Source organism: Plecotus auritus (assembly GCF_963455305.1).
Source record: "Plecotus auritus genome assembly, chromosome: 5".
NCBI lineage: Eukaryota > Metazoa > Chordata > Mammalia > Chiroptera > Vespertilionidae > Plecotus > Plecotus auritus.
Genome location: NC_137776.1, coordinates 94,648,765 through 94,659,669, shown reverse-complemented (window position 1 = coordinate 94,659,669; position 10,905 = coordinate 94,648,765).

Here is a 10,905-nt window from a genome sequence, read left to right as displayed (position 1 = left end):
CATGGGTCGAGACCCAACCACTGAGCCACACTGGCCGGGCACTGTTTTGTTTTTTTGTTTTTTTGTTTTTTTTTAATTTGTACTTTATTAATCTTTTCCATTTCTAAAACACTGTAGTATTTATTGAGTGAACTCTGAGTCAGTCACTTAACATAAAGTTAACTGTGGGATTTTGGGCACAAATCTTTCTTCAACTGGCTATGACCTTCTGGAAAGCAGAGCCAACCAAACTTAGCCTCTGTTTTCTTTCTTGCAGGCCCAGCTCAGTGCCTGGCCCTTGAGCTCAAGAAGTGAGTACAGCACCAATGCATGCACCTGCCAGAAGCTACCATGCTTCCTGAAATATTTCATTGGTTTTCTAGCTACTCAAAGGCTAATTTCCAAATGCCAAAATGTCTACTAAGATTGCATGCTTTGCACAACCAGTCAGTGACTCAACCAACAGATGGTAAGATTTTGTAGTTGGAAAGGCATGAGAAAATTAGCTCCACATTAGGAAAGACTCCACTTTGTTTCTGTTTTAAGGGCCATAAAGAAATGTCTTTCAAAGACCAGTGGGATAACGGGCTTCCAAGGAAGAAGTGGCGGGGGGCGGGGGGGTGATATTTGTGAGATAGGAATGTTGCTTAAAAAGGCATAAGGGTAGAAATTGTACAAATGAGATATGAGACAAGAAAGGGATCTACTTTCCTTTTTATTCTTTAAGAGCAAAAGGAAGCTGAGTTAAAGCCATAGGCATTGGCATAGGCTCAGATCTTTGCCAGCTGGAGCAGTAGCAGGGGAAGCATTCAGAAATGGAGACATCCTCTGCACACATACTTCCAAGTGGAGCACCCCCCAGGAGGCCAAAGTCACAGCAGTAAAAGGAGAAAGAGATTTCCCAGCTTTGTCCCAGTCTCTGCAATATCATGAGAGTGTATGCTCGGATGATTAAACACATTAATTTTAACTGTGACAGTAGTACGTGTAAGGAGCTTGTTGCAAATGTGACTATCACCTGGATCTCTGAAACATCATTTCCCATATGCAGTACACCCTAGACAATGTAGTTAGTAACCCATTCTTTTAGTAGTGGTTTCATACATGTTTAAAAAGATGTATGGTCTTACCCAATACCAGCTTTTCTCAATTACTGGGGAGGAAACACCCGCAAAGGAAACCAGTGTTCCGGGGGAAATGGTAGGGAGGTAGTGGCAAATAACATATTCAATATTTGGCTATGACCTTATATTTAGAAAATAGATGTGTATTGTTTTCATACTGCAAACTGTGAACATTAATTTTCTCAAAATCTTCTTGATTGGAGAAACAAGGAGAAGGATAACTGAGAAACGCTAAAGTAGACTGACTGTTTTGTTTGCAGAGCACGTCTCCTGATTGTTCTCTCTCCTTTACACACCTTCAGGCTCACGGTCCCTGCACAGTGAACTCTGCCATTGTAACTTATTACACGAGGGCACCCTCTTGCTTCATTCTCAGGCTCTAGGCAAGACTTTGAGGACATGAAGATAACGAATGACAAGCCTCTGGCCTCAAGATGCTCCTACTCTAGTGGATAAAACAGTCAAATAAACATGGTTGAAACACAGTGTAGTAAGATTTAATCATGGGTGCTGTGCAAGGGTAAAAGGACAGACACTCGAGTTAAACCAGAAAATAAAATAGCTGATAAAAAACCTTTACAAATACTCAGCAAAATAATTTTTTCACAAACATAGATCAATAAAGATCACCTATCCTCAGAGATTGTCTCACAGGGAACTTTAAATTATGTTTACATGCTTTCTTTATTCCTCTTTCCATAAATAAACACTTTGTTCTCAAACCACACATTAGCTTCAATGAAATTTATTGCTAGAAATTCAGCAAAATAACTTCTGGGTGAGGTGTTTTTAAATGTTTAATTGGAAATATGGCCCTTTCCACCTTCATTAGATAGAATATGGGGACATTATTTGGAACTCTTTCAAGGAAAATATTTCTAAATCAAATTACCTTAATGCAGTGAGCTTTTTTTATATCACATAAATAAATATCTCAGTTGAGATGTGGAAAACCATTTAGGCCCCTGTTATCTCTGCTTTACAAATAAGTGCTGGGTTCTCCTCTCAGCATGAGGCCGAGAGCAGTGGTGTGTGACAGGGGCTACCCCACTAACAAAGAAGAGGCTGGCATTTCTGTTTCTTTTCCGATCCTCCGCAATGCTGCCAATGGTCTCAGGAATCAGAGAACTACATTACGGTTAAAAACAATGGTGTTTCATTAGAAAGTATTTCCAAGAAAGAGACATTTTCTTTGCTTATTTAACTTATTTAGGCTCAGTGGTCACCCAGGGCAGAGGGCACAGTGGCTGAGTCTGCTTCCCTATTGTAACCATCAGGACTGCTTACTGATTACCTGGCTTTTCTGAACCTCTTCTTTTCCTCCACAAAATGCTAGCCGAACCTTAAGTCCCACATAGGGTGCATAACGACTGAATGAGGGACCCTCAGAGCTGAGAACAGGGCCTGGCTAATGACATGTGGGTTTGTACTTAGGGAAAATATTGTGGCAGTTGGATAAGTTAATATATACCAAAAATTAAAGCAATGTCTATATATCACAGGCACTAGATAAATGGTTTTGTTTTATTAAACAAATGTTAGATTGTTACATTTATTCTATGTCTTGGATTACTTGTTTGGGCCATGCATTGGTTATTTCCCTTTAGTTTTATTTTCACAACGAACTGGTGAGTATTAGCATTTGTTTCACAGATGCCCAAGCTGAGCCTGAAACTCAGTAGAATTAGGTGACTTAGCATCACTCAGCATGTGGCTGAGACAGAATTTATTTTAAGTTGAATAACATAGAGATTGTTCTTTATTTTGAACACCAAATAGAATCCAGAAAATTTTATTTTCAATAATTTAAAAAAATTAAACTCTTAGCCATTGCTTGAAAAACAGTTCTTTAAGTTAAACAAGTCCAATAAAGTACCTTTTTTCACTTAAACATGACATGGCCAATGGAAGCGATATGCAAATGAGTCAACCATAAGACTCATAAGTGAGAGGAACTGGGTGCCCACAGCCAAAAAAAGCAGTGGCTTCTCTCATTCTTTAGCCACAAGGGTGGTTGGCTTGAGTGGTTTTTCAGAATAACTCACTTTTTTCATGCATTTTTAAATTATCTTTATATGTGTTGGGGCGCTTGTGTATATGTATGAGCAAACGTGTTTGGTTTTTATGTGGTGCATTTATAAACAGGGGCTTGAGACTAAGCCCTGAAGGGTGCATTTATTGAGTGGTGAGCAATAAATGGAGGAGGAAAATATAGAAAGGAGAAAAATCTGTATAAACAAAGGTGCAGCCTGGGATACAGGATCATTTAGCACAGTGGTCGGCAAACTGCGGCTCGCGAGCCACTTAAGGCTCGCGAGCTGCAGTTTGCCGCTCTATTGACTAATGAGTTTGCCGACCACTGGGATAGGGGCTTAATCACAAGGAACAACAGCAGCCTGAAATTATTGGAATTGAGAGTCTAGGTCAGTGGTCAGCAAACATTAGTCAACAGAGCGGCAAACCGCAGCTCGCGAGCCGCATGTGGCTTGCGAGCCGCAGTTTGCCGACCACTGAGTTAGCAACCTAAATTGTGTTCCATTGAGACAAAGGGGCAGCCACATTTTACAGCAAAAGTTTCCCCAGGTTCTCAGTTTGGTCTGTTTTTTGTAAATGATGTACCCAAATTATATAGGTCTGATTCGACAGAGCAGGTCTCAGTTTTTGGTAGAAAGATGAAACCAGGGTTTCCCTGCAGCGGTTGAGTCAGATGGTGTAACAGTGGGGCACAGTGGAGAAGCTTGCAGTCCAGTGTGAGGTCCTTCCAGGTGTGGGGTGCATGAGAAGCCCTGTCAGCAAGTGGCCACTAGGATCTTATTATTCATAACATGTGGGTCCTCTGTGGACCATGGAGTGTCCATCTCAGCTGATAAATAGCTTCTTAGGGTTCACATCAAATGAATCTTTCTTCTCAGGGTCCACAGACCCATGGGTTTATGCAAAACTGTGCTGCTTTGCTATTTCCTTGCTTACTACTACAGTATAACTGTTAAGAACACATATATTATAAATAGCTCTATGTGGTTTAAATATTATCCTTAGGGGAGTCTGCTTTTGCAAACTATTTAAATTGTTGCAAATTTCCTTAAACTCTAAGTTGAAGAAAATGATAGATCATGCCCCATAAAAAGCTTTTGAGGATTAGTGAGTTCTCTGATCTCACTTCCTACCATTCTCTTTTTCACAGACATCGCCACACACACTTCTCAGCTCCCACAGTCTCATTTAATTCTTTTGGCCACACTTTTGTTCTGGTGTTTTGCTCTTCAAGTTGTCTCTAGCTGGATCACTCTTACACCAGATCTCATTTTGGCTTATTTTGTTGCCTTTTTCATGTATCAGTTCAAACGTCACCTTCTCAGTGAGGCCCTTAAGGACTTCACCTAAAGCAGCGGTCGGCAAGCTGCGGCTCGCGAGCCACATGCAGTTTGCCGCTCTGTTGACTAATGAGTTTGCCAACCACTGGGATAGGGGCTTAATCACAAGGAACAACAACAGCCTGTAATTATTGGAATTGAGAGTCTAGGTCAGTGGTCGGCAAACTCATTAGTCAACAGAGCGGCAAACCGCGGCTCGCGAGCCTCAGTTTGCCGACCAAGCAAGTGCCTTGCAAGCTGATGCTATTCCTCTAGGTTCTCCTCCATCATTCTTTATCATCTCCAGGCTGGTTAGCAGGGCCAAATCTCAGCATTAGGGCAAATAAGGACATACAGTGTAATATCCAGAATGAATAACTACAAACAGAAAAAAATCAGCACCTGCATAATAAGACACCAGCAGGAATCAGGAGAAGATGTGTGGAAATAGACCTTGAGGGGTTGCAGGTGGGTGGGGAATTGAACTAGAAATTCAGATAGGGAAGAACTCATTGAAGGTGGAGTAGTGACCTATGCCTAAGGGTTAGTATTCTGGCAAGGTTAGCTGAATATAACCTCAGTGAGCTGTGGGGATGGCTCCTCAAAGCTCTAAAATGATAGTTAACAGTAAATGCCATGGAGATGGCAGGACTGCGGTGCCACAGTACTGAGGTAAAGGCCAGAGGGCTCATGGAAGAGAATGGATTTATTATGTAAAACCTGAGAAACATCACTTGACTATGTGTTTTAGGAAGGCCAATAGGGCACTCCCAGGATAAGGAGGTATACATTGGCAGAGAGACTGAGCATCTTAACAGCATTGGTATTGGCTCTGCTCTGTAGGCTGGATCAGTTAACTAGCGATGCCACCATGGAACTGTGTTTCCTGGGAACATTGCAGGCATAGGGCAGAGAGTACCAGCAAGGGGATTCTACAATGGCAGAGCAAGGTGGTGGCATCCAAATGTCAGAGGCAAGATGTAATTACCAAAAGGTACAGGGATGCTCAACTGGCAGAGAATGTTGTATTCCCTGGAATATGATAGATCATGATATTTAATGAGGCAAGATATGTCAATCCCCATTGAAAGAGAGTAAAGAAGGTCATAGACCCAGAATTCATCAACTGAAGCAGGACTTTGCAATGCTACCACAGTATTTATGCTAAATATTACCCAGATACTTTCTGGAAGATACGTGTAGTAATATACAAGGTGGAGCAAACATAGGCTTGCAGTTTTGAGTATGTGAAACACAGAATTTATTCTTGTATTATTATTTACTAGAGGCCTGGTGCATGAAATTCATGCATGGGGGGGGTCCCCTCAGCCCAGCCTGCACCCTCTCCAATCTGGGACCCCTCAAGGGATGTCCAATTGCCTGTTTAGGCCCGATCCTGGTGGGATCGGGCCTAAACAGGCAGTCGGACGTCCCTCTCACAATCCAGGACTGCTGGCTTCCAACAGCTCGCCTGCCTGCCTTCCTGATTGCCCCTAACCACTTCTGCCTGCCAGCCTGATCACCCCCTAACCACTCCCTGCCAGCCTGATTGATGCCTAACTGCTCCACTGCCAGCCTGTTTGCCCCTAACTGCCCTCCCCTGCAGGCCTGGTCACCCATAACTGCCCTCCCCTGCAGACCTGGTCACCCCAACTGCTCTCCCCTGCTGGCCTGGGTCCCCCCCAACTGCCCTCCCCTGCAGGCCTGGTCACCCCTAACTGCCCTCCCTTGCAGGCCTGGTCCCTCCCAACTGCCCTCCCCTGCTGTGGCGGCCATCTTGTGTCCACATGGGGGCAGGATCTTTGACCACACGGGGGCAGCCATCTTGTGTGTTGGAGTGATGGTCAATCTGCATATTACTCTTTTATTAGATAGGATAGAGGCCTGGTGCATGGGTGGGGGCCAGCTGGTTTGCTCTGAAGGGTGTCCTGGATCAGGGTGGGGGTTCCCTTGGGGCGTGGGGCGGCCTGGGTGAGGGGCCTGTGGTGGTTTGCAGGCCAGCCACGCCCCCTGGTGACCCAAGCAGAGGCCCTGGGATCTGGGGTTTATTTATCTTCTACAATTGAGACTTTGTAGCCTGGAGTGGAGCCAAGCCTTCTGCTCGCTCCGTGGCGGCAGCCATTTCTGTTTGGATTTATGTATCTTCTACAATTGAAACTTTGTAGGCTTGAGTGGAGGCCTAGGCCAGCAAGGGCAGGTGGAAAGCTTGGCTTCCTCCATTGCCGGTAAAACCCAAGCCTCCCTTCTGCTCTCTGTGGCCGTAGCCATCTTGGTTGGGTTTATTTGCATATTAGCTTCTGATTGGCTGGTGGGCGTGGCTGGTGGGCATGGCTGGTGGGTGTACAGGAGTGATGGTTAATTTGCATATTACTCTTTTATTAGATAGGATTAACTATTGTATTATTTTTCCATCCAAACAACTGTCAAACTGCTATTGTCCCACCTTGTATTGGACTTTGTTCTAGAGAAAAAAAAGATTATTCAGCCTTTACAAGAATTGTTGGCTGTGAGTTCTGATGTGTCACTGGTGCCAGAGAAACCAAAATACCATCAAAATCTTCCATCTAGTAGGAGTCCTAGTGGGGCCACGTATAAATGGGATTCCAGGCCAAGTCATTTCTCAATTGATTCAGTCTTTCTGTAGACCTTTCCTGCTATCGTTGCCCTCATGTCCAAGTGTATAATTAGAACAAATATGTTTAGAAGCTGGCAGGGCCTCATTTTGGTCCCATGATTTATGGACTAAGAGCCATGATGATAGTAAGGACTAAGTAAAGTCCTTTGTGACACCCTCTACCCTCAGAAATGGCAATAAATAGGAGTGATAATGCATTTCAACAGGATTTGCAGAGATTAAAGCCATCATTAAAAATTTAAAGCTCTAAGGGATGCTATAGCAGTGCTTCTCATTACAATCATATTTAATTAGTTTGGCCTCTACAAACAAAGATCACTCTTGGAAGATGACAGGGGTCTACTGTAAACTTAGCCCAACTGTAACTATGGTTGCAGCTATGTATATAATGTGATATTTCTACTAGAACAGATTAACACAGATTGTTGGCACTCATTATCTATTAATGTAGTTAACAGACTATTAATCTAGTTTACAGACTATTCTTTAAAAGGAACAAAAAAAGCTGCCCCCCCCAGGCTTATTGACATATAATTGACATACACCACTGTGTAAGTTTAAAGTGTACAATGCAATGATTTGCTACACATATATTTGTGTAAATTTAGCCACAATAAGATTAGTTAATACACACTTCATCTTGCATAATTATCTTTTATTGTTGTTGTTATGAGAATATTGAGACTATTGTCAAAGCAACATTTGAGTATAAAATACAGTATTGTTAACTATACTGTAGTGACCTTAAATCCCCAGAACCTATTCATATCATAACTGAAAGTCTCTCTCTTTGAACAGTATCTTCCTATTATCCACACCCCTTACCTTCTGGCAACCACCATTCTCCTCTCTGTTTCTGAGGTGATTTTTTTTTTTTTTTGATTCCACATATATGTGAGAACATACATGTATTTGCCTTTTTCCTGACTTATTTCACTTAGCATAATGTACTTAAGGTCCCTCCATACTATGAAAAATGGCAAGATTTGTTTCTTTATTGTAGCTGAATTCATTGTGAATATACACCATATAACACATTTTTTATACATTTATCTATCAATGAGCACTTAGGTTGTTCCCGTGTCTTAGCTATTGCAATAAACATGGAAGTATAAATATATCTATAAAATTATAATTTTATTATATATACATGGAATTGTTGAACCATAAAGTAGTTCTATTTATTTTATTTTTTATTAATCTTAGAGAAAGGAAGGGTGGGGGGAGAAAAAGAGAGAGAGAGAGAGAGAGAGAGAAATAGGTTGAGAGAGAAACATCAATAGGTTGCCACTTGCAACCACCCCGACTGGGGATCAAACCTGCAACCTAGGTAAGTGCCCGGACCAGGAATGGAACCTGACCCCTTTTGGTGCATGGGATGACTCGTCAACCAACTGAACCACAGTGACCAGGGCAAGTAGTTCTATTTTTAACTTTTTGAGGAACCTCCATACTATTTTTCATAGTGGTTGTACTAATTTATATTCCCACAGTGAACCAGGGTTTCCTTTTATGCACATCTTCATCTCTACTTACCTCCTGTCTTTCTGATGATAACTTTTCTAACAGTGTGAAGTGTTTGCTCATTGTGGTTTTAATTTGCATTTACATGTTGATCAATAATATTAAGCATATTTTTTCCTATATAATTGTTGGCCATTTCTATATCTTCCTTGGAAAATATCTATTTAGTTCCTCTGCCCATTTTTAAGTGAGACTGTTAGTTTTCTTCCTATTGAGTTGTGTTTCATATATTAACCCATCATCAAATACATGGTGTACAAGCATTTTTATTTTTACCATTTCATAGGTTACTTTTTTTTCATTTTGTTGATTGTTTCTTCTTTTGAGCAGAAGTTTTTTTAGTTTGATATAGTTTCACATGCTGAGTTTTTCTTTTATTGTTGGTGCTTTTAGTATCATGTCCAAAAAATTATTGTCAAGACCACTGTCAAGAAGCAGTTTACCTATTTTTTTTCTAAGATATTAGGGCGTTAGGTCTCATATTTAAGTCCTTAATCAAATTAAAGTTAATTTCTGTGAATAATATCAGTTTTTGCGGTCTCTTACAAATTTACTGATTGCTTTTTGTATTTTTATGAAAAATGCCATTGGAATTTTGAGAGGGATTTCATTGAATCTACAGATAACTTTAGATACTATGGAAATTTTAATATTAGCTCTTTCAATACAGAAACACAGATTTTTTTTTCCATTTATGTTTATCTTTTTCAATTTCTTTAATCAATATATTGCTGCTTTTAGTGTATAGATCTTTTACTTCTTTGATTAAATTTATTCTAATTATTTTCTGGTTTGATGATATTGAAAATATGATTATTTTTGTTTCTTATAGCTTATTGTTATTGTATAGAAATTCAACTAGTTGTTGTATATTAATTTTGTATTCTGCAACTTTATGGAATTAGTTTATTAGCTCTAACAAGTTTGGGAAGAAGTCTTTAGGATGTGTTTTTTCTAACAGATCATTTTACTTCACCCTTTTCAAATAATATGCCTGTCATTTCTTTTTCTTACCTAATTACTCTGGGTAGGAGTTCACTTACTGTACTGAATAGGAATTGTGAGCATGGCATGCTTATTTTGTTCCTGAGTTCAAAGGAGTTTTCAACCTCTCACACTTGAGTATAATGTTTTCAGCATATTTGTAATATATGGCCTTTATTATGTTGAGATAGATTCCTTCTACACCCAATTTGTTGAGAGTTATTATCATGAAAGAAATGTTTGATGTTGTAACATTTTTTTTCTGCATCTATTCAGATGATTATATAATTTTGTCATTTACTCTATTCATGTGATGTACCACTTTATTGATTTGCATATGCTGAACCACCCTTGCATCTCAGGAATAAATTCCACTTCATCATTGTGTATGACTCTTTTAATGTGCTGTTCAATTCCTTTTTTTTAAAATATATATTTTATTGATATTTTACAGAGAGGAAGGGAGAGGGATAGAGAGTTAGAAACATCGATGAGAGAGAAACATCGATCAGCCGCCTTTTGCACACCTCCCACTGGGGATGTGCCCACAACCCAGTTACGTGCCCTTGACCGGAATCAAACCTGGAACCCTTCAGTCCACAGGCTGATGCTCTACCCACTGAGCCAAACTGGTTTCAGCTCAATTCCTTTTTTTAAAAAAAAAATCCTCACCCAAGGATATGTGTTTATTGATTTTAGAGCAAAAGGAAAGGAGAGGGAGAGAGAGAAACATCAAACAGTTGATTCCGTATGGGTCCCAATTGGGTATTAAACCTGCAACCTGGGCATGTGCTCTAATGAGGAATCGAACCTGTAATCCTTCTGTGCACAGGATGACTCTCCAATCAACCGAGTCACACTGGCCAGGGCTGTGCTGTTCCATTCTGTTCACTAGTATTTTGTTAAAGATCTTTGCATCTTTGTTTATCAGGAAAACTGGCTGCTAGTTGTTGTTGTTGTATCTTCATGCGACTTTGGAATAGGGTAATGCTGATCTCATACAATCAATTAGAGTGTGTTTCCTCCTCTGCAATTTTTTGAAAAATTAAAAAGGATTAACATTAATTACTTTTCATAAATGTTTATAGAATGCCGGGAGCCAGAAAAGCAGAGTTTGGTCTCACTTCCTGGTCAGCCCTACTTCCTGATTAAGCAAGAACAAAGAAAGCCCGCTCGCGCCAAGGGCCAGAAGAACCTCCCACATCAGAATAACCAATCAGCTAGGACAGATACCCAGTCCCCAACCAATCATCCCATGGCAACTCCTTATCCTACACCTCCCCTCCTGAGTGCTTATATACCGCAA